Below are 6,906 nucleotides of genomic sequence, written 5' to 3' on the forward strand. Positions count from 1 at the left end.
AACCCTCCTCAGAAGGGTTCTACTCCTTTGTGACAAGGGTCCAGTAACGCTCCGAGCCATTGCTGTGGAGTGACGAAACAAAATTTTCAGTGACAACCAGCAGTTGTGTCTATCGACGCCCTGGCAGCGATCTCTTTGACCACCGCTACGCTTCACCGGCCAAGTTCCCCGACTCTTTGATGGTGTGGGGCTGCTTCTTTCATGGGGTGAGTACCTGTGTAGTATCACCCAAGAACAGTACAATTATTCTGATTATTGACGGTCAAGCACACCAATGGTTCGCGCATTGGTTGAGCATCAGAGAGCAAAGTGTGGTGATCATTGGATTTAACTCAGAGTGGGCGCCTGTCACTAGTGGCGTCCCTTAGGGCTCGGTTCTTGGTCCAGTGCTCTTCATTATTTACATCAACGATGTGGAAGTTGGAATCAATTATCTCATAAGTAAATTTGCAGATGACACAAAGATTGGTAACTCGGTTCTAACTGACGAAGACAGACAAAGCCTCCAAAAAGATTTGCATAAAATTTCAGCTTGGTCTGATAAATGGGAGATGCGCTTAAATATAGATAAGTGCCGGGTCCTTCAAGTTGGAACAAGAAATAAGAGGTCCGATTACGAAATGCGTGGCGTCAAACTCAAAAGCTCTCAATGCGTCAAGGACCTGGGTGTCAATATCGCGTCAAACCTCAAATTCTCACAGCAAAGCATCGATGCAGCAAATAAAGCGAACAGAATGCTGTGCATCATCAATAGAAACTTTTCATTAAAAAATAATTATGTATTACTTCCGCTTTACAATAGTTTAGTCAGACCCTACTTGGAATATCCAGTACAGTTTTGGTCTCCCCACCATACAAAGGACACTGCTAAATTAGAAGGTGTTCAACGTCGGGCAACAAAAATGATCCTTTCCCTGCGCAACAAACCTTACGCCGAAAGTCTTTCAGCCCTTAGTATGTTCTCTTTTGAGAAACGTCGCCTCCGAGGAAAACTGATCGAATGTGAACAAATCAAAATTGTTAATGATCGATGACACTTTACGAACGGCACAAAACTTAAATGTAAACAAGTAAATTCAGACTGTAACAAATTTTCTTCACCAACGTTGCAGTGCGAGAATGGAATAAGCTCCCACCTTTTAATCAAGCTCGACCGACACTTCCTTCAACTTAATATATACTAAAGTAGAAATGCAAAGTTTTGGAGCTATCCAATTAATGTAGAATCATTTAGGTTTGAGGACAGACCACCTAGTCTGAACAATAGGGTCTGTGTGTTCTGAATTTCTATGTAAATCTCTCTCTCTCTCTCTCTCTCTCTCTCTCTCTCTCTCTCTCTCTCTCTCTCTCTCTCTCTCTCTCTCTCTCTCCTTATTCTTGAGCTGTTTATTATGTATATGAAACGCCAGAATTTACTCTTTACTACGCTCCCACACGACCACAGCGTGTAACAAAACACACGAGAAATTAATCCAGACAAGGAAATGTTTTGCCCGCGACCAGCACAACGGGAGAGCCACTCCTTAACCAGTCGGCCAAAGAGGTACCCCTCTCGTTGAGTGAGTTATGGGAGGTTCGCCCATCAGGTAAGTCAGTCGCACTATACATATAGCTTTACAGTCACAAAATGTCTTCTTTATTTTTTATTATTATTATTATTATACTTTAAGAATCCGCGCCGTGACTGAAGGAGGCCTATACGAGCGCTGGCTGGCGGACTCAATACCAAATTCCACCACCTGCCTCAATGCTCCCAGCACAATCACTGTCACCTCGGCGCTCTCCTTTCGTAACCTGTGGGTAAGGCAGTTTTCTGTTTGAAATAATTTTGTATTTGATAATAATTATATGTGCATATTACGCCTTATTATGAATAATATATAACTGTAATACATGGAAATAATAAAAATATTTCCTCACTCTTCTTGAGTAACCTGTGGGAGAGGCAGACGCTATACTGTAACTTTACTCTCATCATCCATTTCATTGTTAAACTCTATGCTATACTAAACCTAATGCAAGAAGATACGGTGTCCTTACTGGAAGCTGATCATGTAGTCATCGGAGGGGAAGACGAGATGTTACTATAACTAAAGAGGCATTAAGGTTATAAGTAAACTTATCAAAACATGGTCACCTGGTTAGAATGATATTCTCCCGCATTTTCTTAAAAGGAAGCTAGATAAAATTTTTTTTTTTTTTTTTTTTTTTTTTTTTTTCTTTTTTAGTGGCGCCAGTTATGCTTGGCTCATGCTGCCCCCCGGAACTCATTATTGATTCAGTTGGACGGTTTCTTCTAGAGTCTGGGTTGATGGGTGGTCTTCAGGACAGCATGTGGGTAGTCTTAGGCCATTCGACGGTGACTGAAAAATCCAAAGTGGTAGCGTAGGGATTCGAATCGACGTTGTCCATGGCGTCATGGATGTTGGCCCAGCACGCTAATCACTCAGTCACCGCCTACCCTTGTGAATATAATTTGTGGCCAGCACCTTTAGGAAGTCTCTGGATACCGAAGTATCCAGTAGGCGGTGGCGTAGGTGGTAGCGTACTGGGCTCACATTCACCGCGTGATGGACGACGCGGGTTCGAATCCCCACGCTACCACTCGGATTTTTCAGTCACCGCCGAGTGGCTTAAAACTACCCACATGCTGTCCTGAAGACCACCCATCAACCCGGACTCTAGAGGAAGCCGTCCAAGCGAATCAAGAACGAGTTCCGGGGGGCAGCATGAGCCAATGCAAGATGGCGCCACTATAAAACACTCGCCTGCGCCAGAACGGGCTGGGCCGACCATCAGGCCCCACCTGGAAGAAGCCTTGGGCCGACCATCAGATGCCCCACCGGGAAGATGCCTACCGGCGCAATAGGCAACAACGTAAAAAAAAAAAAAAAAAAAAATATGAGAAAAGATCAAATTACTGCTTAGTGGGCTGGGGTCGGCTGCAGAAAAACTGTCCCAGTCCATTCTATATAGTTAAAAATTCTCGTGACCACCTAGATCAGAGGTTCTTAAACTTTTTACTACCACACCCCCTCTAGGAATAGGTCCTTTCCTCCACGCCCTTCTTGCATATATAAATATAATTCACTCTAATGTTTATAAACAATGGTATGTCTAGACTACTAGACTACAAAGAACTAGTTAATGAAGGCGATAATTTTCCATTTTTTTCATAAACTTATCGATAATAGCCTACGCACTTGTTAAGATAATAACAAAATTCTCCAACAACGGAAATTGCAACTTTTTCTCCAGGGTTCGTCCTCCCTCTCGCCCGGGAAATTAATAACGCCCTCTTTAGGGGCCGCCCCCACCAATTTAAGAGCCACTAATCTACATTAACATAATCTAATCATTGTCTCCCAACCCCAGCATGCGTTCACTGGAAAAATATCTTATGAATATTTTTTTTTAGTATAAATCATGTGGCATTCAAATAAAAAGAGGCATATGCCCGGAGAGTGGGGGTCTCTTACAGAAAGAAAGCGATGAGCAGGGTCGGCTTTTGGATAGCGCGTCTCATGTCCGTACCGGGAGCTGTCATTCATGGACAATTCAGGAAACAGGCCTCCAATTGCCGATATGACACTCCAGCGATATCCCGTGACTCTGCGTAGGAACTTATTACCAAAGGCATCAGCACGTTTCCTTGTCACTATTTACTCTCTAAGTTTCACAGCCATAGAGCAAGACAGGAAACATAGGCTAGTTGAAGATACGGATCGTTGTCCTTCTGCACAGGTATCTTCAATGCCATCCATATATTATACTCGCGTTGAACGAGTTCATAAGACCGTGGGCCAACAAATCCGCCATAGTTCCGTAGTTTGGGGCAAAGCAGGTATATTTTTCCAAGATATCAATGTCCTCGCCACACATATGAACAGATTCAACTGGTTTTTTTTTTCAACGGAAGCCCTTTAAATACCAAAAAAGCGGAAAAAAGCCCGCTAACTGCTGCCCATGCATAAAGAAGACAGTACGAGCGGCCAAAAGAGAGGGTCGATTTCAGTTGGAGAAGTGTTATGAGACTTCCCTCTTGCAAGAGCTCAAGTCATAACAAAGAGAAAATACAGATGAAGGAAGTCTGTTACAGAGTTTACCAGAGGAAGGGATGAAAGAATGAAGACACTTCTAACTAATGTCAATGGGTTTGGATACTTTAAGGAAAAGCTAGAGCTGAAAGTCGTATGAATCTGGACCAGGGAAGTGTGGGAAGCATACAGGGTATTTTACTTTATTTTATTTTTAGGTGTTACCTGTAGCGCCGGTAGGCTCTCTTTAGGAGCCTCGTGGATGACCCCATCCGGTTAGTGGCGCAGGCGAATTCTTTATATAGTGGCTGCCATGATGTATGACTTCCTTGGCTCATGCTGACCCCGATACTTCAAATGAACGAAGTCGCTGGTTTAAGATTTAAGATTTAAGATCTGGGCAGCATGTCGGTAATCTTCCACCACTGCGATGGTTGAAAATACTTGGGGCCCTTCGATGGGACTCAAATCTAGGCCCTCAGGGCACCGAGTGGCACACATCCCGGACGTCGAACCTGTTCTAAGTTGTTTCTGTACGAGACAACCCTCACTGAAGGAAACCAAGTGGACGCTCACGTAACTCATGGCTGGGGTAATTCGATCGTTCCTTGAAGGGGGCTAGAATGGAAAGAGAGCTGCGTGGAGGCTTGCCCGGATTGACTGTCTGGGGTGGAGTCAGCGGGTAAGTGAAGCGGCGCGCCTCTTGGTGTATGCTCCCCATTAATTAGTTATATTAGGCAATTTGTTTTGTTGTAGTATCACTTAGTTTAAAGGACAGACCACCTAGTCTTGATCATAGGGTCTGTAATGGTCTGAGTATCTGTAAATTGTGTAAATCTCTCTCTCTAGTAACATCCCTTTCGTTCAGTGTGTCAAGAACCTGGGTGTCAAAATTACGTCAAACCTCAAATTCTCACAGCAATGCATGAACGTAGCGAATAAAGCGAACAGAATGCTAAGCTTCATTAAGAGAAATTTCTCACTCAAGAATAAGTATGTAATACTTCCTCTGTACATTAGTTTAGTCCGGCCCCATTTTGAATATGCGGTACAATTTTGGTCTCCCCACCACGCGAAGGACATTGTTGAATTAGAAGGTGTTCAACGTAGGTCAACAAAGATGATTTTTTCCTTGCTCAGCAAACCTTACGATAAAGGGCTCTCATCTCTTAATCTGTTTTCCCTTGAGAAACGTCGCCTCCGAGGAAAACTGATCGATTGTTTCAAAATAGTCAATGGTTTTATGAATATGGACATATCAAAATTGTTCATGATCGCTGACACGTTTCGAACAAGAAATAATTGGCACAAAACTGAAGTGTAAACAAATAAATTCAGACTACACCAATTATTTCTTCACCAACGAGAATGGGAGTAAGCTCCCACCTTCAGTGGTCCAATGCAGTTGATTAATTTGAAATAAGCTCAACCGACACTTCCTTTAAATTTACTAGAGTAGAAATTCAGTCTTGGTGGCATTTGATAATTTTACTTAGGTTTAAGCACAGGCCATGGACCTAGTCTGGACCATAGTGTCTGTATGGTCTGAATATCGATGTGAATTTATGTAAAAAATCTCTCTCTCTCTCCTGTAGGGGTTGTTCGTCCTGATGGCCGGTGGATACGTGTGTGGCGCTTTGACTCTGTGCTTAGAAATAGGAAGAGAAATGGTTATCTGACGACAGGATGGGCGTGAAGTACAACATCAAATAGGTAATGAAGGCACACACGGATTTGTGACGAAAGAGGATGCATGAAATAATATTATTACTGTATCGTTATTTTATTGTTAATTACCGATAATGGAGGATTGAATATTGAATGACAAATCTGTGACATGAAATATTTAGTTTTCTTAAAAATACAATGTGGAATGTAGCTTTTTTTTACAGTAAAGAAAGCAGTTCTAATGCAGGCAAAGATTTAAAAAGTCCACTCTATCGTTAAGATCCAGCGTTGTCATTGAAAGGAGAAGGCAAATAAAAATGTTGGCTCTATTTGACATTTATTTCCCTACGGCGAAAATATCTTATCACTACAGTAACAGTATGGCCACAATGGGTTCCTCGAGAACATCCCAACAAATGCAGTACGAGATCCGTTTTGTACGGGACCTAGTAAAATTAACGAGAGAAAGGAGCAGCCATTTTGAAAAATCGACGTACTCTCAAACACTGTGCTTCTCACTAAGATACCACCTGCACCAGCACACGGTACCCCCCCACACACTGTCCCAGCCCTTCTACCTCCGGCATCCCCTGCATGACAAAACCTGGGGGAAGGGACCGTAACGGCTCCAAACTGCCCCCACCTGACGACGCACCGCATCACTCCGTTGAGGGCATAGGGGCAGCCCCCTGCACTTTCAAGTGGTCCATCCCTCCAGACGATGACGTGCACCATAGTAAAACTATGTGCAACCGTTCCTCCCTTTCCCATACTGCCCACAACACCGCCACAATGACACTGACCCCCAGTGTTACCAAATTTAGCATAATTTTATGCTTTTAGCATAATTTAGACTCAAATTAAGTATCTAGCATTATTTCTAGCACAATTGATTTTTTAGTATAATTCTAGCATAATTCTGATTTGTCTGGAATAAATTTTACCATACATCATTCTTTCAAACTCGGTTTCATTATTTCATTTAATTAAGGGGACTTGCGGAGTACCAATCAAATATTTGAACGGTTGCTTCAGTTTCTGGTAGAACTGGCCATTCAGCTTCAGCAACGCTTACCTCTCAGGAATACAGTTCTCTCTGATATCTGTTCTGTGCTTGATCCTGAGGAAATTATGCGTGGAAGTAATATGTCTGTTGCAAATATCAATGCCAAGATTCCTGAAATTGTTAGAGATGAAGATG

The sequence above is a fragment of the Eriocheir sinensis genome, chromosome 9 (genome assembly GCF_024679095.1).
Source record: "Eriocheir sinensis breed Jianghai 21 chromosome 9, ASM2467909v1, whole genome shotgun sequence".
In the NCBI taxonomy this organism is placed as follows: Eukaryota; Metazoa; Arthropoda; class Malacostraca; order Decapoda; family Varunidae; genus Eriocheir; species Eriocheir sinensis.